Here is a 23518-nt window from a genome sequence, read left to right as displayed (position 1 = left end):
TCAGCCAGAAAATGAACAAGTATTGTTATTTTAATGTTGTGAGCCACTCTGGATCCCAGTTTTGGGAAAAGAGCAGGATTATAAATAAACATAGTAAACATAATGATGATAGTGATGATGACGACGACAACAACGACAATGGATATTCTTTCCATCCTTTGAATCTAAGCTCCAGCATATTTTTCCCAACCCTAACTACAGCCAGGATAGAGCATATTTTACGATATGGAACAGCCCCTGATTTGTAAAGTCTCTTCATAATACTTTTTGTTGCTAGTAACACAAATAAGCAAGCAGCTTATGAATGCCACAATCTTAAAACTATATTTCTACATTTTTAAAAATAAGGAAAAGTTTCTCTGTCCTCCATTTTAGAAACATTTTCCCTCTTCTTTCATTGCTGTCCCATAAATCTCTTGAATAGTTTGGGATGCATTAACAGCGCCCTTCATCATTCAAGACGTCTTATAGGATTTCTTAAAAAAACAACAACAAAAAGCCAACACCTGAGTACTTCAAGTGCTTTTTCTCTCTTGAGCAAGTTTGTCTTTTAACAGCAAACAGATGATAGAAAATGCATTTGGAAGATCATCATTTTAAGGGGTTGCCAGAGATGTTTTTAGGAAGGCAATTATAAAAAGAGAACGTGCTTTGCTCAAATGTCTGACAGACTCAGTTTCTGTTATCTTGGTGCAGTCTGAGCAATCTTTACCTCTATCTTATTTTATTAGGTGAAGTTCTATTGAAAGGAAATGCACAGAGCTTGCAGTCAATGCTAAGAGACAAGAATGCGGGTCTTTATTATCTCAGAATTATTTGCATGTGGAGAAACAAGCAGAGAAATGATTCAAAAGGAATGATGTGGGTTGTGATCCTATACTGGACATTTATCTGGGAGTAAGCCCCATTGAAACTCAGTGTGGTGTACTGGTTTGACTGTTGGATTACAACTGGAAATCAAGTTTGATTCTCCACTCAGCCATGGAAATCCACTGGGTGTCCTTGAGTGAGTCACACACTCAGCCCAGAAAACCCAGAGGTAGGTCTGCCTTAGGGTCATCATGAGTTGGAAATGATTTGAAGGCACACAACAACAACAACAACAACAACAACAACAACAACAAACCCCATTGAAATTATTGATTTATCTTCATAAGACATTCATTCTTTGGGCTTTATCTGTAGGAAAAAGGGGAGCAGAACAAGGATCAGCCTAGCCATGAAAAAGAATTACACTGCTGGACAACAGTCACTGAGAAAACTTTCCCATCTCCTCACCCAGTGTGCATGTGATGGTGGTGGAACTGAGAAAATTTTTATATCTGCTCTGGACTTGAGGAAACATGCATAGAATTGTGCCTTGAGATTTCCACTACTGTGTTCTGGAGCCTTCTACAGTTGGCCAGTGTGGTGCAGTGGTTTCAATGTTGGACTAAAACATCAGGATATGTCCTGCTCAGCCATGGAAAACCACCGGATAACCTTGGGCAGGTTACACTCCCTCAGGCTCAGAGAAAGACAATGACAAATATTCTCTGAGCAAATTTTGCCAACACCCCATGATAGGTTCATCTTAGGGTTGACATAAGTCAAAAATGACTTGAAGGTACACAGCAACAACAACATTCTGGCAGCATTTCCTGGAGATGTGATCCTATTTAATACATTTTAGTGGTTACTTCAAATCATGCTTATTATTATTATAATAATAAAAGTAGAATTTCTTATTCATTTATGAAATGACATGATAGTAATTATTATGGAGTCAGTAAACCTGAGTAAAGGTAATATCTGTTGATGTGCCATATAAAGATTTTTTCAAAAGAAATCTATGTGGTTTTTTTTTTTTTGGAGGAAGATGTAGATTATTATGACTAAAAAAATGCAACTACAAGTATGAATTCACAGTGTAACAATGTACAAATGTTTAAGCATTTCTGTATATTAAAACAAAACAAATCACCCTATCATCTAGGTCCAGTGACACTATGAATTCATATCTTTTCACATTCTATGGGGGCTCCTTAGAGTCAGCCATTTGAATATTTTCCACATATGCTGTAATTTTAATTGAAATTGTTGTTTAAACAATTTCAATTATTGGATACATGTAGCATCACTTACTGATTATGTTGGTGTGATGACACTGTCAGTTGGATCATGTGTGCTTAGGTCCATAGATTATGTGTCCTCTACATTTCGTGACTGAAAGTGGATAAACTTTGCTGTTTCCTCTTCCCATTTCATTTTCCAAAGTTGATCAGTATGCTTTTCTGCAGATGAAAGCAAGAAAGATTTATTCATTCACCACATTTTGTGAATATATGCAATCACCAAAGTTGTGCAATGAAAAATTGCAGTGGGATGATGTAACTTGGCTCTTGGAACAACAGTAGTAAACACTTTTGTTTTCAGATTGTCAAAGCTTCATTTTCCTTTTGTACAAATGTTTTAAAAAGAGAATGTTATCTTAAGTCTGGATGGCTTAAGCCGAGAGTGAATGTTTATAATGTTTCCAGTAAGCAGACAGCATTAAGATTTGGAGTGCAGCATGCTGCCTGCAAGATAGTTCTATCTTCCTTGATGCTGACTTAATTTCTCAGAGGATATTTTCACAGTGGGGTTTCAACTGCCTTTTAATACTCTGAGAATTTGACCACTCACAATCCAAGCATGCAACCCTATACTTATTTGGTTGTTGGGGAATGTTTAGCTATGGTTGAAGGTTCTGGGTGACACTGGGCCTGCAGATATGCAGCCTCCAACTCTGCTCCCCCCCCCAAAAAAAGTACCTGCAAAAACCACAGCACATTAGAGATGGCAGCGAAATGTGCCACAAAAACCATTGGTACTGGATTTTCTTTGTTCTGAAGGAGTGGTGTCTTTTTGATGCTTTGAGTCAATAGAGTGAATGTGCATGAAAGATCCACTGCTCTCCAGATTTAGAGATATTTATGTACAGTCTGCCCTCTCGTTATGTGGGGATCCGTTCCAGACCCCTCCACGTAAGGCAAATTCCGCCTATGCTCAAACCCCATTGGAAACAATGGGGCTTGTTCACGGCAGTGCAGTGGTGGCGGGGCTCAACGGGCACATGCACCCATTCAATTGAATGGGACGTGCCACCCCTTCTGCACCACGTGCACCCCGCGACTTGAGTGCGTAAGCTCAAGTCTGCGTAAAGTGCACCCGTGTATGACGCAGGCACGCTGTATATGGTTAGGATGAATATTTGAAAAAGAGGAGGAGGAGGGATGAATATAATATTGAAAAACCTTGACAAAGAGAATCTTGGCCAAAGGACACACTGACACAGTTGGTGGGGATCTCAAGTAACTCCCCCTCCCCACATACACACATCTTTTTAGGTGACAATGGAAAGAAAAAAATGTACATCTTGTTTTAGTAACTTTATTGTGGTTTTTAATATATTGTATTTGTAAAATTTGCATAATAAAGATTATATGGGGGGGGGGGAAAGAAAGTTCATAGCTCTGGGAAGGAATCAGGCAGGCAGAGAGAGAAGATGCGGGTCCCCTGCCATCCCCTAACCTAGCCTGCTGTTGTCAGTGCTATTGGAAGGTACTGCCCCAGTAGCAATGTTGACATGAAATTCAACTACCAGGCCAGCAATACTTTTTCCTGTCATCCTAATTCCACATGTGGGATGTGAAAACATCTTGTCCTTTGCCTCAGGTTCAGGCATCAAAATGTCTTGTTACTGCTCTACAAACAAATATCTAGTTTCAAGAAGGTAGCTTTGGCAATATCTCAGCCTGATGCTGTCTAAACTGTAAAGCTGGCAACAGCTTCCATATGCAAAATCTTGAATGAAAATTCCTTTTCATCAAAATATTTTCTTAGTTTTTGGAACTTCATCCCTAGGGAGACCTAGATGGCTCCCTCCTTGCTCTCTTTCTATCAGCAACTGAAAATATTCTTGTGCCACTAGGCCTTTGGAAATTGAATTTGTTCTGTTTTTTTAAAAAATGTTTTATGATCTGTATTATCTGTATAATGTTTTATGATCGGTATAATCTTTTAATGATTTTCATGTTTTTATGCTTTTTATTTTTACTGGATACATTGGTCAGTGGCTTTATACTTATTTTTTATCAGAATTTGTATAATTTTTAATAAGTAATGCTTTAGATATGTTGATAGTTACCTTGAGTCTCATTGTTGGGGGGAAGGCAGGATATAAATGAATAAATAACAACAAATATTCTGCAGAAAAGAAGCAGAATATAGACCCCATACATTGTTTCTACCTTACTCCACTAAAGTGCAAGACACATCTCCCCCAGTTTCTGTCAAACATGAGCCACATTTACAGGACAATTGCAGCAACCAGTCCATCACCCTAATCTGTTATCCTTCATTTATTCATATGTAAGTTATCCACTGGGACCAGTGTGGTATAGTGCAGTGGTTCCCAACATTTAGTCCTCCATTTGTTTTGGACATCTGATCCCAGAAATCCCACTGAACTTGCCTAACTGTCAGGAATTATGGGAGCTGAAGTCCAAAACTGGAAGACCAAATGTTGGGAGCCATTGGTATAGTGATTTGAATGTTGGACTAGGACAAATTCCTACTCAGGCATGAAACCTGGGACAACTCATATTCTCTCAGCCTTAAAGGAAGGCAATGGTAAAACTCCTCTAAAAAAGCTGGACAAGAAAACCCTAGCTGGAGCTGTCCTGAATGCACATAACAATAACCTGTTGTCCACAAAATTGTGGGGCAATAATAGCACAAAAGTGTACATTATTTATGAGGTTGCTGTGAAGTGAGCCAATCAAACTCCCCCTCCCAGCTGCCCTCCATCATTTCTTTTATTTCCTTATAGGGTAGATCTTTTAGAAAAACAGAAATATAAGATTTTGACATCTTTTGCTTTTTTTTCCCATCAGTGTTTTATCATCTTTAAGCTTCTATCCTATTATCTATAATCTTGTTGAAAGCAAAGTTCTGTGCCTCCCATTTAAGGAAGTGGCTACAGAAAATTCACTTCTGCCTGTAACTTTGCCTCTAAAGCCCCCCCTCCCCCTTCACAAGCATCTTGCCTTTTTCTTTGCATTATCATTATTTTACCTGCTGTCCTCTGATCAGAATTCAGATTCCAATAATTCTCTCCTAAATTGCTACAGTCAATGGCACATCATCTTTCTTTCAAATTGTGGATCCAAATCTACAGGGCTGCCTTTAAGATGAATGAAATTTCAGAATTATATATCTATAAAAACATCATTTTAAGGCAGTTATTACCCAAAATTTCAGTTCCATTAGTCCTTCAGAAACATTTAGCATCATGGTGTGCTTGAGAAATACTGAGAACTACACCCCACCCATCCTAAAATACAGATAAAAACATCTGAAGGCTTTCAAATGTGACTTTATCTGAAGGAGATGGTGGAAATAAGCAAATCAAGGACCTCCTAAATGTATTTTCCTCTCTGTTTGTATGCTCATTTTTTCCTGTACTAATGCTAATGGGAATTGCATGGATGCTGAGTGGTTACGATGCATCTGCCTAAAATTCAGGTAATAGAGTTATCAGTATCCTCTGTAGAGAGGTTTGAGTGCCCATAATGACAAGAAGCGTGTGCATTTGATTGCATCCAGATGAATTCCTTTCCAGAGTAAAAGAACATCCAACTGTGTAAGGATGAATAATCTAGGATAGTACAGCAATTGCAGAGAACCAGAGTACATGGAACAAAACCACAGTGCTTCTGGAAATATGCTGTTAGTACTTTAGCTGTCTTGTTGGCCAAACAGGCCTATGCAGTAGCCTGATACAATAAACATTTCCATTGATGGGTCTTTCTCGAAGTACGTGACTTTATGCTGCTGCACTTAAGCCTATGGTTAGTACAGTATTGCTATAGTTGAAGCAGCATATAAAGACTGGCAAAACAGGGACAAGAAAAACAGCAAGTATCTAAATCAGTCAGGGAAACAGCAGACAGGCAAATAATAATTGGGACTCTGGCAGCCCAGAGAAAGGGCTATGGTTTTTCTGGTGCTGAAGATTTGTCCAGGCTATGACGTAGGATCATGATAGCAGGTATTAGAAGGGACTGGCTACAGTGCTATGGCCAAACAATTTACCCACAACTCCAAAGAGGGTCAAAAATGCACACTATGGATCCATAGCAACATGCCAGTTCTATTTGGTCTTTTGCTAGGGCATGAAGAAATAAAATGTGCTCTTTTAAAAACCCACACACAATACACAATTATTTTTCAGAGGTGCTACAGGAAAGGAGTTTCTACCACTCTCGGGGTTTTTGCTGTCCCAAGTCCCAAGCAAGGCACTTCAGATGCCTGCTGCACAACCATCTTGGAAACTCATCAGTGCTCAATGCTGAGCTTTTTACTAATTCAAAAGAGCAAGTGCATATCATAGTCAACCAGTATGTTTAGACAGCCGTATAAGACTCAGTACTTATTTTAAATTGTTTCAAGTGTTGGACAATGATGTGGGAGATCAGGGCTCAAATCCCAGCTTGGCTATGGAAACCCACAGGGTGAGCTTGAGCAAATCATGTTGTCTTAGAGGAAGACAACCCCTCCCCACAAGGAAATCTTGCCTGATAGTGTCAGCTTAGGGTTGCCATACATTGTAAATGACTTGAAAGCACACAGCAGTAACATGGTGAAAACAGCTGCCTGAAAAACAGCTTTCTCATCATTGCTGGTTTTCCTGTGTGATATGCAGTCCAGGAATGGTTATATATGTTATCCAGTGCTGTCTTTATTTGTGGGAGGAAAAACTAGAGTTTAAGATGCATTCCTCTTCTATAGAGCAGGGGTAGGCAACATCTGAGGGTCCAGGGAACATTTTTGCCAACCCTGGACCTTCGTGGGTAGATATCTCCCCATCAGGCTCCCAGTACTCTTCAAAAAATCTCTGCCATGTCTCTCTCCTCTGAAAAGTTACAAATTGTATTTGCAAGAAAGTTTAGGGATGTAACTTAGAACTTTATTGCACACGTATTTTTAAACGTTTGGGGAACTGAAGGAGGACACTCGTGTGCATGCACATCTGGCAGAAAACGGAGTTTATCGCACACGAATACGTCCTCCAACAGGCCCTGTTCCACCCCCTGGCAGAACTACTTCCCTCAGGCAAAAATGGCTACCATCAGAACTGGATGGGTGTGCACCGGGGGGGCAGAACGGGGCCTGTTGGAAGACGTATTTGTGTGCGATAAACTCCATTTTCTACCAGAAGAGCGTGCACATGAGCGTCCTCCTTCAGTTCCCCAAACGTTTAAAAATACGTGTGCGATAAAGTCCTAAGTGTTAAAATTTCAGTTCTTACCTTTTGTCCTGTTGTGGACCTTTTAAAACAAAAGGACATGATCAGACAGTAACTGACACTTTCTAAAAAGGCCCTTCAAGGTTTAAAACAGGCTTGGGGAGATTATGTATAACGGGGAAATCACTCCCCCCGAGGGACCTATGAGTATTGCTTATGATTTTATGGAATGATTTGGGGAGATTGGTGGAGATGTCAGGGGATTGGAGAGGAACCTGGGAAGACAAGGAGGCATGGTGGGTGTTCTGGCTGACATTGTGTTAGGGGCATCCACATGTGTAACTTTACCTTATGTGTATGTCCTTTATCATGCACTTTGGGGGCTCTTCACAACACCCAAACACTCCCTCAACTTATTGACAAGGCCCTGAAGCCACCCCAGAGGACCATCAAGCAAGATTGCAAAAGACTTTGGTTACATCCTCCCTAGCCAGACACAACATGATTACATCGGCACTGAGATCTATCAGGGGTCTCAACACTGCTGCAATCATTTTGCATCTAACTTTGGGCTTGTCTCCAGATACTTCCACAATCCTGCCTAATCGACACAAAGCATGGAATGGCTGTGTGGAATGGTTTTTGGAGTGTTCAGTAAGTTGAGCACTGGTATATGGTTTAGTCTGGTTTGCCAGCATGCAGACCTACTATATTGTGCTGAGCCATACAGAATTGTAACCCATCTAGCCTAAGGATTACATATTCCCACCCCTGTTCTACAATGTACAGAGATGGCTTTGGCAAGTGAGACAGAGTTGTTTCTTCTGTGGTTAAATGGATGTAAAGATAAATTTCCTAAAAGCTCTTAGAATCATAGAATTGGAAGACCCCTCAAGGGCTATCCAGTCCAACTCCCTGCCATGCAGCAATACACAATTAAAGCACCCCCAAAAGATGGCTATCCAGCTTCTGATTAAACACCTTCAAAAAAAGGAGACTCCACCACTCTCTGAGGCAGTGCATTCCACAGTCAAACAGCTCTTACTGTCAGGAAGTTCTTCTAAATGTTTAGGTGAAATCTCTTTTCCTGTAGTTTGAATCCATGGTTCCTAGTCTCTTGGAACATCAGAAAACAAGCTTGCTCCATCCTCAACATGACATTCCTTCAAATATTTAAACAGGACTATCATTTCACCTCTTAACCTTTTCTATTTCCATGTTAAACATACCCAGCACCCTAAGCCACTCCTCCTAGGGCATGGTTTCACCATTTTGGTTGCCCTCATATGGACACGTTCCAGCTTGTCAACATCCTTATTGAATTGTGATCAAATGAATTTTAACCTTGTGATAGTTTAAAAGGCTTTCACTCCCTTTAAAGATTTAGTTGTTTCTATTATATGTTTCTGTTATTATTATTTTTAAAAAAATATTTTAAAATCACCAGAATAGAAAATAGATCTTTAATAAAATGTCAACTAATAGAAAATAACTCTTGGTCCTTTGGATCATCGCCAGTTTCCAGATGTTACAAAACTGAATAAACATTTTGAAATTTCAAGATGCCCTTCATTGCAGGACAAAGAATGTTCTGTGGAACTTTAATCAGTAGGATGGGGGAGGGAGGTCTTGTTTTGATCATATACTAATAGAACATAGCTAGCAGAATCAGTTTTGATACATATACATATTAAATCTTAGCCAGTTCTGCTGTCAAATCACTCCCTCATCAGATCTCTGAAATCAACCAGGAGAAGCAAGGTCTGTTGGCAGATTGGTTTCATCAATATTGCAATATCCTTGATCAGAAAAAAAAAAGTCAGTAAAATGAGGAGGCAATAGAAAGTAAAAAAAATTAATAATTAACTCTGACTTCACAATTTCAACACAATCCTTTGAGTAATAAGGAAGGATCTAAGGTCCCAACACTGATGGGTTTTTTTTGAGTATCACATCTATCACATTCAAGACCATAGGTTTCAACTGTATGTTTGCCTCGTATACGATATCACTGGTGGAGAGTGATCTGTCATATTACCACTCTAAACAGCTTTTAAAAAGCTATAAAGACAGATCTCTTCCGGCAGGCCTTTCCTGAATAGTTCTCTGGCTATATCTAATTGCTAACCTCTGACTTCACCACAGTTATTGTATTTTTTAGTATGTTTTATGTTTTAAATTCTACATTGTTTAATTGTATTTTAAGGGGTGGGTGGGTTGAGGGTTCAGATTGTATATTTTTAATCTTGTAAGCCACCTCGATTGCATTTTGTAGAGAGGCGGGATATAAATACATTTTATTATTATTATTATTATTATTATTATTATTATTATTATTATTACTAATATTGCTTCAGATTAATCACAGTTAAGTTCTTCATTATATTTTCAACAATACATTGACAAATTTCTGTGGACAAATCCATGCTTCAGTCCTTTCTCCATTTTTGGTTATTCTGCAGACCATATAAAAATCACACCTATTTTATTTAAATATTTGCTAAAGGAGGTAGAATCTTAAATTGGAGGATATTATTTATCTTGTATTCTTTTGTTAACCTATCTGGGATCTCTGCAAAGGAATGGAATGAGCCCTTAAAACAAACAGTTATTTTATTTGACTATTAACCAACCATTCCATGTATGCCCCCTCCAAGCTTGAAATAGCAAACAGTGAGAGAAAAATGGCTTAAACACACACACACACACACACACACACATCCTGATTCTGACTTCAGCAACAAACGATCAGGGCTTAATTGTGTACTGTATCACTCCTCTGCCCCAAATATAACCACATTGCAAACAGATACAGGAGGCATATGATTGATTTAATCTTCTTGCATTTCTATTTTTATTGAGTTTTATTTTTAAACATAAAATATCTTTAAAAAGTAGCTTTATGATTTAGCCTATATGAAAGACCTGCTTTTTAAGAGAATTGTAATTTTTAAGGCTATTTCACTTCTATGAGTTATTTCTTGTAGATTCACATAATGACATTATAAATCTTTCTGTGGAGGCAATTACTAAGGCAGAAATGGCCTATTCCCCATTGGCTTTTAGGCTCAGCTTACTGACATATTACAAGCAGGCTTACCATGGTCATTAAAAACTGATCTGGGATTTATTGTGCCTCTTTAAACTCTCAGTACTTTGAAAAGTATTGAACAGAAAGGAATACAAGGTGAAGTTACAAAGAGATCCAACAAGGCAATCAAGGAGAAAATAGACTTAATTTATCCCACCAGGGCCTAGCCAAAATAAGGGGGGAAATCCACCCTTCCACCAAAGAAAGGAAGAAATTAAACTCTGGTTTTCTCATAGAGAAATCTCACAAAAGTTTCTCATAATGAGCAGAATTGCTCCTAAAGAGGTTTTATGATTTAGAGGACATCAGTTTCAAAACTGCTGTAATATCTGCAAAATATGCAGGAAAAAGCCTTCTTTTTCTTGGGAAAGACAACAAATGAATGCAAACCTTCCTTTATCAAGATAACTAAGACAAGAGAGCAGAGAGGCAGGTAGGCAAAATATTTTTAATATGCTAAGTGTGTTGTTTTTTGCCCATTATCCAGATTAATTGTCTGGCCTGTGCATGGCCTAATTAAGGCTGGCAAAAGGCCTTTGAAGCCACTTGAATAATGCAAAAAGGGGCAGATCATTGATAAATTGTGAGATTGCCACAGTGTGTTCTGTGTTTGAGCTGGTAGAATGCTTATGGGATTGGCAAGCACAAATATACAATAATGTATCTTTGGAACATCAGAAAAAACAATTGGAATGGCTCATTGGTCTCTTCTTACTATTTTTCTAAATTGGATCAGGTATATGAGAATGATAAGTTCTACTGATCACTGGGTAGAATGATGCTGATTTACCATGTGGCTACAAACATAACATGACAAAATGCTGTTTGGCAAACTGAGTTTTTGTTTGTTCTGGCTGTCAATCATGGATGAATTTAGGGAGAGCCGTTACAAAATAATGTCACCATGAATACAGAATTGCAAAGCAGAAGTTAAGAAAGCAACAGTCTAAATAGCAATGAGGAATTTCCCATATCTAAAGTGCATATGCACAGGCATGGTTTGTATACTGAAAGATAGGAAAGAGCATATGCTGATTATTTTCACCACTTGTTTGGATGATAGGGATACCTGCCTCATTAGATGGTTACATGCACACCATGGTTACCCTGCAACTATCTTCATTAGGCAGGACAGTTTTAATTATCTTCTGTTGTCCCATTTTCTCAGCTGCTTTTACAATGTCCCAGTTATCTTGCCACCTGCCATTTTCTCCCTTTGTCCTCAGCTTATTTCAGTGCATCAAAATGAGTTCAAAGTACAAAAATAGTTTGTATTTGGTTAACTCCCTGGGGGAGGAGTCCTGCCCTTCCCAGTAGGCTCAGGCAAAAGCATGCTGTTGAAGTCACTCCTAGCCTATGGGTTCTTATGAAAAAAAATTCCCATCTTGACCAAACCCAGAAGTTGCTTGGTCTGCAATCCCTGATGTCCCCTTTCTTGGGGATTGGAATATATACTGATCATTTCCAGTCTGTCAGCCATTGTTTTGTTTTCCATATTTGTTGACATATTTTACTTAGAACTAGAGTACGTTCAGGCTTTGTAGACTGAATCAGCTCTATTGAAATGCCATCTGTTCCTGGTAATTTATTTCTCTCAAATGCAGCTTCCACTTCACTTTCTAAAACTGGAGATTCGTCTTCATATGGTTTTTCCTTGAATGAATCTGTCCCCTTTTCATTTCTTTTATATAGTTCTTCTGTGTACTCTGCATCTTCTTCTTATTTCTACTTGTTCATGCAATGTGTTCCCCTGCTGATCTTAGAGCATCCCCATTCTTGATTTACATTTCTCTTTGATTTCTCAGGTCTTGTGGAGAAGTCTATGTTCTACCTATTTGGTTGTCACTTTCTATTTGTCTGCATTGATTATTATAGTGCTTCTCCCTGTAATGATGTGGAGAGGTCTCTTTTACATTTCATATCTGTCATATTAGTGCAGAATGGGGGAGGGGGAAACACTCCGTGGTATTTTAGTTCAAATGATAAGCATCACTCTACATGAAGTAGCAATAGCAATAGCAAGTAAATTTCTATACTGCTTATCAGTGCACTTAAGCACTCCCTGAGCTGTTTACAAAGTGTAAACTAATTTCCTCCAACAATCTGGGTATTCCTTTTAGCGACCTTAGAAGAATGCAAGCTTGAGTTGAGCTTTTGCTGGTATTGAACTCACAACCTTATGGTTTGTGAGTGAGCCACTGCAGTACAGGCGTTGAACCACTGTGCCACCAGGGCTCCTGTGCCATTTGATATTGAAATCAGCCACCAAAAGATATACATTGAGCTGTTGCACAGAAAGTCCAGTACTGGTCCTCTTTCACACAACACAGTTATAGCAGCTCATGGGTTGTATCCCCCCCCCCCGTCCTAAAATATTAATTGAAAGCAGAGTTTAGAGGAAAGGAGCTATGTGGGGAATGGAGAGGTAACACTACATAGGTAATGATGGAGGCATTTCCTAGCATGCCCCACAACAAGGGATGGTAACTGTGCCTCTACCATTAACTTATGAAACATTGTCTTTACACATGACACTTTATACAGTATGAGGAACAAAAGAGAAACATCTGTTCCAAAGTGCTTATGATTTAGACATTTGGGCTGGTCAGTGGGCAGAAAATAGAGAGAAGGTCAAGGTGAATAAGAAATAAATCAATAAATGTTTGTATTGGCTTTGTGCCTGTTAGGGATGAAATGGTGCCTTAATTGTCCAGGGTTATTTTTTACAACTGCATGGAGTTGAAAATTAGTCCCATCTTAAAAATGATCTTTTTTAATGATAAGAAGCTCATACCATTCCAGTGTCATGGGCAATGACATTTCTTGCTAATATGACTGGCAATTGCTATAGGCTCAGAAATGCCAATCAGAATTAAAATCATTATTTTTGAAATGTGTTTTGTGCTGAAAGCTAAAGAGAATTTTGGAGTGATGGGTCTGTTTCTGCATGCAGTACAAATGCCACATACCAAAGGAGAGGAGTAATTGAAACCTCTTCAACAATCCAGCTTTATTTTGGTCTTGGAAGTCACTTGTTTCCAAAGCAAGGGACCAATGGGGTCTAACATGTGAAAGCCACATGGAGCTTGATCTCCTGCTAAGTCTGAATGTCAGAAGACTGACCTCCAGGGAAATGTTTACTTCAGTTATGCATGACACTTATATCTTACATGACCTGGAAAAATGTATAGTCCAAGAAATTTTGCTGCCTGAAACAAAGCACAAAATAGCACTCCATTCAATCTTCATAGAGAAGCCAAGTGGACTGTCAGGCTGAGACACACAGCACAGTGTAATACATCCATGGGCAGAACTATACTGTATCTCTCCAACTCCAACCCCTGGGCTCACCATTTAGCTGCTGTAGGCCCTTCCCAACCATTCAGTGGCAGGTGGAGAGCAATGTGAAATGGGAAGCATTGAGCTATCACAGTTGAACATGACAGGAAAATAATGAATTATCAAATATTTACTAGAGCTCATCCACATTTTTGTTTTTCCCAAATCAGTGAATTTTTGCCATACCTGTTACTCCAGTTATGGGAGACAAAAATGAACCTAAAATATCTGAGAATGCAATCCTGCCGTGAGTTTTACACAGGAAAGGCCCAACAAACACCATTGGGAATTGTAACTAGGCAAGAACTGCAGCCTTAAATCTCTAATTGCCTCAACAGAGTCTGGCTCCACATATCCCAAGCAATCTAAAATTCTTTTTTCCATTAAGACAAATCTCATTCAGACTTACATTCCATTCTTGGAACATCCACACAGCACATTGATTTACACTTTAGCAGTAATAACTTTTGGCTATTAGGGAGCTCTTATTATCCTTCTTTAAAATTGGCCTCAAGCATTTGGAGACTTGTCTCCGAACCTCATAGAAGGGAAGGGATCCCATGGTAGAAATTCTGCATGAAAGCTAACATAAAGCTTTCATCACTTCCCATAACTCCATGCCTTTTTTGATAATAGACTTAGGAATACATATTACTTTAATAGCCTTGTGCTATTATTCAAAACACCACGACAATGCGTTCAGTTCAAATTTCAAGAGTATAATTTTGCTGTTGGGGGATCTAGATCCTTAAGTAATGTGACTGCTTTTGACTATTAATGAAAAATTACCCCATGCAGTCCCAGGATAAGGTTGCCAGACTGGATTCAGCATTGGACTCCTATAACTTTAAAGCATAAGCAGGACAAGGTACTGGAAAGCTCCATCAAATAGGACCTTTCCTCCCTTACCTTCCAAATTCTGACTTTCAGTGATAGCTGCCCCCTCCAAACAATAGGGCAAGGGGGAGATGTACCAAGAATTGAACTGAGCAATTCTCTGTGCCCCTCCACTCACCTCAACTGGTGAGGGAATTGCTGTGTTGGGAGGGGACAGCTGTGTCTGTAACCTTACATACACTTGAAAACAAATAGTAAAATCCATAGCAGTACTCCAAGCTTGAGGAGGTGGGAATACATTTGCATGCTCCTGTATGGATTTTCTTTAAAAACCTTACCCATCAAGCTAAAGAACATAAAGAATCCCAGGGAGTTAGGTAGAATGCAACCTCTGTTGAAATTTCTCTTCTGCAAACCCATAGAATTTCATCTTCTGCACAACCATTCAAAAGACAGGAACCATATCCCTTATTTCACTTGGCAACCCTAGCTGCATGAGTTGATCAGGCTTTGATATGCCCCCATTGTTTCCCTGCCCCTGCTATGGATTCTGTGTAAGTATGGTGGGGTACAGACCTCCCAAAAAGGACAGTCTCCCGGCACCTAGTTTTGGTCCACAGGGAAGCACTTCATAATGGCATGTCATAATGGCGGTGCCCATCTGTACAAGGCGCCACCATTTTGATGCCCTCATCACATGCGAGGGGCAAGGGGCATCTAGAAGCGCCACCCCGAGGCACCCCCCGCACGTGACGAGGGCGTCCTTTTTGGCCCATCTGGACTGGGCCTATATTAAATATATTGGCTACAAAGTCCTATGTGTTCCACTTTTTCAGGTGACTATGACTGTATCTCAGAATTAATGCAGTTTGATCCTATAGTATCATGGGATGTGTAGTTTGTTGTAGCACCAGAGCTTTCTGACAGAGAAGAATAAATTCTCTGTGATTTATAAATAAATAAATCACAGAACTACAAGAATTTCATAGCATTGAACCATAGCAGTTAAAGTGGTGTCAAGCTGCATTAATTCTGCATTGTAGATGCAACCTCTAGCTCTAGTCACAAAGTCACCACCATGCACAGGCCACATGGAAAGAACAGAGACAGGACTCTTGATCCATAATACCTCTCAGTCCTGTCTCTGCCCATTCAGTTGTGCACATGTATGATTCCATACAATAGAAGCAGTAGCATTTTCTGCACAGGAAACAGCATCTTATATTCAGAATCTCTAGTTACATATGCTGCTGTGGAGGCATTTGTCATTTTCTCAGTGTTTTCTGCTTTTTTATTCTTTTGGCAGGGAACAAAAGGAATGCTTGGTTAATTTTGCAATGACTTCAGCCTCTGTGAGTTCAGGCTGGGTGGATTCTTTGTAAGGAAAGTGACTGCATATGTATACCAGGGGCAGAGAGGGAAGCAGAGAGGAGGATCATGTGCACGGTTGGCAGGAGAGGAGGCGGGGCAAGATGACGACAGACCAGCAGGTGCCGCAATAGCCTCCCAGCATTATCTGGCCTTATCACCTCCAAAGAACTTTAAAATGCCACTGGGAAAAAAAGAATCCGGATCAGCCCTCAAAACACGACTGAGAACCTGGAATCCTTTAAAGTAGAAAACAGATGAGAATTGACTCACTGTTTGTGGCAACAGAAACAGTGCACTCCGTGAGCAACAAATCTGCAATTATAGATCTTTCTCTACTTCCTAAGAAAAACAGCCCCCCTCCCCCCCCTATTTTCCCAAAGTCCAAATATAAACTACTCCAGGGAGAAAATAAAGAGAACAAGGGCGTGTTACAAATGGGCAAAAAGTATGTACTAGGTATGTACTAGAGTTAGGAAAGGGCGTCCTTTCCAGACACCCTAACCCTAGTATGTACCTAGTATGTACAAAATGGCGGCACCCATTCTACATGGGCGCCGCCATTGGGACATCACGACCGCACTGCCTCCAAACGGAGCGGTGCGGAAGTGACGTCCTGGCACTGTGTGAGGGCGCCGGAAGGCGCTCCAAAATGGAGCTCCTTCCAGGTGTGTGTCGCTGGCGCAGCCTTTACACAGCTGTGCCAGTGACACAAAAGAGAAAAGGGCCGAGCAGCCCCTTTCTCTTTGTCCCCGCTGTGGTCAGGTGTCCTTGGGGCATGAAGCAGCCTGGAAAGTGGTGGATCGGGGCCTCAGAGGCTGCCACTGTAGCAGCTGAGGCCCCGATCTGGCGTGGAAACGGGTGGGAACAGGCCGCCTGAAAAGGGTGGTCTGTAAACTGCCAAAGATCAAGTTAAAGGAGAAACTAAAGAAAACAAAGATAAAGGAGCCAAATTCTCAGAACTAACTGGCAGCAACAATGTGCAGCCTTTATATGAAGTCTACTTTTTGTCTGCAGAAACTTTGACACATATTTTGCAGAGACTCTGGGGCAAAACAGAATAAGAGGCAACTTGGAGCTGGCATGGGGGCATGGCAACCACACACCACATGCCGTGATTCTGCCCCCAAGCTGGATTCACACCACCCGCCTGACCAGATGTTGGGCAGTGTGGGAATGCTCCTGTGGCACAGCAATTGGATGCCACACGCCACAGGAGCAGAGAAGGCTGTGAAAGGGGTGCCCTTTCCCTTGTTCAAAATGGAGCAGCTCTCTGCCTCACCTTTTTGCCCTGGGAAAAGGCCAGATCAGGGCCATGGTGTGCAGTTTCTGCAGCCCCAATCCAGCACATAAAGAGGCGGCATGATGCCACCTCTTTAGGGCCATCTGTTTTTGGCCTAAATGATACTGCAGACAAGATAGAAAAACTCCAGCAAGCCTTCCCTTTGCAAAATCCCCATGGTAAACAGGTTGTTAAAAAAAAAAAGAAGAAGCTGATCTTGGTCACATGGAGAAAGTTTGCTCAGTTTCTTCAGGACAACTGGATGCAGCCAGATATTGTCATGTTCTACAGGGAAAAAAAAAACAGCTCCTTTTAGAGATTCATTTCAAGGCACACATTTGGAACTCAAGTAAAGCAATCACCAGATTCCTCTCTCAGCTGTTAGACTGCCACACCCAAGAAATTGACCTAAAATACTGTCATTATTTATCCAGCATAAGAGCAACCAAACACATATTTGTGACTTTCAATCAGGCATCAGTTACAAACAGATTAACTCAATTGAGTAAATTCCTCTGGCAAACACACTATATCAAAGCTATATCAGAGTTTTTAAAGATGAGATTATCTGTGACCTCATCACAAGAAAAACAAAAACAAAAAAATTGAGAACCCAGATAACAGACCGTCCAACCACATCTAGGAGGGAGGACTTAACTCCAAAACATAAAACAACAATTAAACTGAGAAAAAAATTCACAAATTCTTAGGTACAACCTCCCCCCTCACAGAGAACAGCAGAAATCAAATAATAACCCAGACTCACTGAAATTATCCTCATGCAGGAAGCTATCACTCCATTATTTAGATTTTTAAAACACAGACAGTGACAGTGAAAGTGATGACTCAGTATCAGGGCTCATGGAACCTATGCAAACCTGGATTGCAAAAAGCCCTTCCAAAATGGCCTGTAATGATGATAGGGCTGGCAGTATAGGAGCAGGAGAGGCAAATCTGGGCATTGCATATCCCCAGGGAGAGAGGATGCTGTTTCTCTTTAACCCTTGCTTATTTTTACTTTCAAGACACAGCACAGAGAAGAAGACAGGTGAGATACTACATGGTTGCATGTGGCATGTAGAACTCCACTACTGCTCCCATGTTACCAGCTCCAAAACTCATTATGTCATTGTCATATCCCCTGCACAGTCATTCCTTGGCTGGTGGAGATGGGGCGAGGAACAGAGAAGCTTATAGCTATGTTTTCAGATGCAGACTAAAGACATATTTCACCAAGATCCATTGGGATTCTTTAGAGGTCTCAACAGATGATTTCATCTAAGGAAGGGAATACCAACTTCTGCAATGACCAAAATAAAGTATACACACAAGCTTAAAGTGGAATGATGCTTGAGTATGTCACTAACAGGATGTCAGCCAACATTTGTAAAAGTGGTATTCTTTTGGCCGCCTGGGGAGGCCAGAAGAAAAGGAGGAAAGGGTTCTGAAGCAAAGGGATGCCCTGAATGGAGAAAAACATGCTTAACTGTGTGCATAGATTTGTGAGTAAAAGAGTTAACCAAGGAGAAGTGTGAAGAACAAAGAATAAACAACAGCATGACATCCAGGAGATGGAAAGGATTGTTGTGAAAAAGCTAGGAGAGTGTACAGTGGTAGTGAAGCTGAAAAATGAATTTTCTTCCATGGAAATACTGGATCTGGGGCTTGGATTGCTTTGTGACTCAGTGTGATTTCTGCATTGTAAGTGTTGAGTCCTGGTTATCTATTCAGTAATTTGTCCTTTGGCTGTTCTTTCAGTTACAATATTTGCGTTACTCTTGCTTTGAAACAATTATTATTAGTAGTACTTCACATTTTCCTCAAAATAGAAGCCTAACATCTCCCTTGTCCCTACCTTCTTAAATGAAAGCCCTTGATCTGAAAGGAATCCACTCCTTTCTTGATAATCAGAAGCAACTAGTTCATAACAAGAAACTAGATTAATTTAGCTGTGTGGATGACTAATTTCAGAGACTCAGGATTATAAAGCATTCACATGGCTGCTAGAATGGTTTTAGGGAATTTACTAGTAATCAATACTGGAGAAAGGAACACAGCAAGAAAAAACTTCTTGTTCTCATTTGTTCATGCTGAAAAATGCCATTGCTCTGAAATTCCACTCAAGTCTACATTAGCAGCAGGTAAAATGTTTGCCAGAAAAATTCAAGAAACAGTGTTTAAAATGTTTTCTGAAATGTTTGATGCAGCAACTGAAAAAGGAGATTTCACTTATGTCAGAGTGGAACTTTGGATTTGCTCCCATCACAGTGTCAAGAAATATTCACTTAAAAAAAAAAAACCTCACCCATTGAGTTTAAATTTAAACATATTAGTGGCATTTATCTGTCTGTCTATCTGCCTTTTATTTTGTCTGTCTTCTCCCTGTTTATGTTTTGTGTGAAATTTCAAGAGATGAATCCCATTTTCTATTAATTCAATGGCTGTCATCTCACATTACCTCTTGCAGCCCAGATCATAACAATGAGATCTTAGGGTTTTAAATTAATAATATTGCAACACATCACTCTGTTAAAGGGTTGTACTCATCCGTATCATGCCAGCTCTCGGGTACCTTGCCTGCGGTCTGATGCCTTCCGTTGCTAGATTGGTTTGGAATTGCATGAATCCAGTTGCAAACAATCTATAATTGGTAACTTGAATACTTGGAGGTCACAAGGGAAAAGAAACATTAATTTAATATAGTGTTGAGATTTTAACAAGGTGATTTTTTGCTTTAAAAAATTAAAATAGTTGGGAGGGAAAGCTTTGGGGAATTGAAGATCTGTACTCTCTGAGTGGCATTCTCCACACCTACAAATACATACTGACAGATAAGTGTATTGCATTCCAATTACCTTACATACAATGTCAGCTAAAAGCTACATGTAAAATCAGAATCTCAGCTTGCCAAGGCATCAGGGGAGCAGGCTATACATTCTATTCACTATTAAAAGTTGAAATTAAATTTTATAGCTGCTAATTCAGAAGAGCCAAGGGGCAGGGAGGGGGACAAAATTGGTGTACAGGAAAGTCATCAAAACTGCTACAAATTCAGGAAGGAATATAACATTATGCCTTGAGGAAAATAAGACACAAGATCAAAACTGCATGCTTTCGAACATTTACCATTGTTAATGCAGGCATCTTTCCCCTTACTTTTCCTCTTCCTGTTGTTTCATTTTGAAACAGATGTGTTAGTGGATATAGTTATTTTTTGCTAGTGAAAATGGGACTGAGATGGGGTAGAACAGAAAGAAATACACCCATGTTCATAGTACTGGGCAGTACAATATTTTAATGATGTAAAGTGTATGTGCAATTAGGAGTGCCCCCTGCCTGCTTTCAATTCATGCCTCTGTGTCCCTTAAAAGCTTTAAAAATATTAATAAGGCTTTTTCTTTCCCCATAAGTCGAAGATGAGTTCAGTAAACAGGCAGTCAAATTTGTATATGGGATTCATTAAGTGTAGATGCCAATTGTCAAATTAGTTTCAGACCAACCTGCTGAGTGTAAATGCAAATTTACCACCTTTGGAGCTGCCTCATTTTACAGCAATTGATTTATGTTTGAATGGGAATTTAGAACAAAAAATGAGAGAGAAGTTGTCTTTTGAAGTCGTGCTATCTATGCATGGACTCCTTTGTCCAGGTGTCTTGGGGGAATCTCATGCTGCAATTTTGATCTTTGTGTTCTAAAAGCCTTAGAGAGTCAATCCAGGTAACTTAAAAGCCCGATATAATCAGAAAGGATTTCGAAATAAAGTCTTTGCCTTGTCACATTAATGCGGCCCTATCAAGTGGCAGTTTATCAAGAGGCAGCTCACAAGGTTTTAATGAGCATGCTGCCTGTTCTTGTACAATACTAATTAATCCCATTTTTTCCACTCTGGTGTGATTGCTTCATGAAACCCGCATTGTTTTATGCTCAGCAGCAAAGCGGGTTCTTGCTGATTAAATCTCCTTCCCAGTGCTGGAGCCTGACAACTGAATTATACCTTGCTCAAAATAATAATGGGTATCAGCTAATAAATACGGTTTAACACACACAAAACTATGCAGCCAAAATCACACTACAAAATAGGAGTTTGACTTATAGGCACAGCAGTGTTTCATTAAACATCTGTATTATAATTCACTGGTTTTCCAACTGATGTAATAACTTAATTGATGAGAACAAAGACAAGCTTATTTATTCACTCAATTGCTTGCTTCTTGACTAACGTTCCCCCCCTTCCTTCCCCCCTTGGCATTATTGTGGAAATAAATATGCAATATTCTTTTTATAGAAGTCTAATTTAGGTCCCCTTCTCCCCTCCCCCCATTGAGAAATCAACATCACAATCTGTTTCTGACAAGTTCTTGCTACAGAGTAGCAAAGCCTCATTACGATAAGACAGCATTGTGTTGTTTACCCTAGTGCTGAAGCATTCCAGCAAAGGTGAAAGAAGAGCTCTGCTTCAGGCAGTTAATAAGGAATAATTGCCTGCAACTTAACATTAGAAGGTTCACAGAAAAGTTACAGTACTCCCCCCTGTACCACCACAGTCTTCCCAAACTGTCAAGTGATTTCAATTCTCCAGCTTCTATGCCAAATGAGGCATAACGGCTATGTCCTGGATAGAGTAGAGTTGGGTAAGTGTCCCCTTTTCAGGGAGGAATATAGAAGACTATTTTACCACAAACCACCCCAGCAAAGTGTGGTAAAATTCCCCTTTTACCCCTTTGGAAAAGATGATCTAGAGAGCCTTTTTCTATTAATGCTATCAAGACGTACATAATCCTGCTGTTTGTTCCCCAACCCCAAAGTAGTCCCCAAACAATAAAACAGCAAAAAGGAAAGATAAAAAGGAAAGAAAAATAGTAAAAAAAAAAAAAAGTGAAAAATTAAAACATGATTAAAATTAGGGGTAGCTGACTAGGTTTTTGAGCAGAAATATGCCTGGACCAAATATATATTATTATATTATATTATATTATATTATATTATATTCCACCTTTCTCTCAACATAAGACCCGGGACTTTACATGGTGGTGCAAACACTGTGCAGTGGAAACCTGTCCAATTTCAATGTTGAAATTGTTCAACATGGTGGATGCCAAAATAGTGGAGACTCTTGTCTGTACTGCAAATATGTGAATTTCATTAGGTTGTGGTAAGCTTCCCCTGCCCCTTCTAAGCCTAGAGACTGAAATAAAAATAGACATTTCATTTATCTTAAAATGAGCTCTTTCCTCTCATCTTCGTTAGGTCAGCTACATCCTCTTGCTCCCATAGTGAGACTTTTTTTAACCAAGCATATTTACCAGATGCAAATTACATATTTACATACAGTATTACTTATTAAAAACATTTGTATTGCACCTTTCTGTCAAATAAATTTGACAATCTTATAAACAGTAAGGTAAAACGGCTGTGGAGAATGAGATTAAAAAAAAACAAAGGACCAGTCCTTATCCACAAAGAAATACAGCAGGTGAAAACATATTTGTTTATATTATTTATTTTATTTCCATTTAATGAAATAAATAAATAAACATAACTATGCTTGTCATATGTCATCAACATATCTTAAATTGTTGATCTTCCTTCCTCCAATTTTCATGCCTCTTTCCTCCAGATAGGTTAATGAAATGTAGCCTTGCCTGACCCCCTTGCCATTTGGAAACCATTCAATTTCTGTGTATTCTGTCCTAACAGTAGTCTCTTGTAGTGAATACAGGTTACACATGAGGACAATCAAATGTTGTGGCACATCCTTAGTACCCTCCAAATAACAACCCTTTTAATAAATACCTAACACCTCTGAAAAGTGCTACGAGCTATTTTTAAATGCCATATTTTGATCATACTCTTGAGAATATGCATTGAAGTACAAGGGATTCCTTGGGGAAAGTTTTCTACAGCTGAGTTGTGGCAACTGTAAAAGTTCTGCCTTGCATGCTTCAGTTGATGACAGAACTCAGGTCCTATCAGTCCTATCATGTTGAATGTACTAAGTGTGGAGGAACCTATGGGAAGATGTGCTTCACAAAGATCTTGACTCCAATAAAAGATACATCATGAAAATATGTGTTTTGTAATTATCTAGGACCAATACAGATGATCAGTCTACCTTGAGCTTAGCTATCTCTCCTTTTCAGAATTTAGCTATGTGCCATCTACCTTCTGGCAAATATATCCATATGAGAACGTGATTGTGTACATGGACACTAATAAAATCAATCTCCCTTACCATATTTCAGTACTAAGTTTCCATTTTGGAAGTGGTTGCCTTTATCAGCCCAAAGAGTAGTTCAAATTAAGGTTGTCATGGAAACAGATAACTCAGTGA

At 39.5% G+C, this 23518-nt stretch overlaps 1 long non-coding RNA gene across 1 annotated transcript; it reads right to left on the bottom strand.

Moving 5' to 3' along the window:
• Positions 1-1049: 1049 nt before the first annotated feature.
• LOC121927719 lies at positions 1050-7013 on the bottom strand. The gene is made up of 3 exons (XR_006103315.1): positions 5098-7013; positions 2125-2273; positions 1050-1179 (listed from the first exon to the last, which is right to left on the bottom strand). It is a non-coding gene; the product is annotated as an uncharacterized LOC121927719 (long non-coding RNA).
• Between the last annotated feature and the right edge of the window lie 16505 nt (positions 7014-23518).

Source organism: Sceloporus undulatus, chromosome 4 (assembly GCF_019175285.1).
Source record: "Sceloporus undulatus isolate JIND9_A2432 ecotype Alabama chromosome 4, SceUnd_v1.1, whole genome shotgun sequence".
In the NCBI taxonomy this organism is placed as follows: Eukaryota; Metazoa; Chordata; class Lepidosauria; order Squamata; family Phrynosomatidae; genus Sceloporus; species Sceloporus undulatus.
The sequence above is the reverse complement of the archived record's forward strand: the minus strand, read 5'-3'. Positions and strand labels throughout refer to the sequence as shown.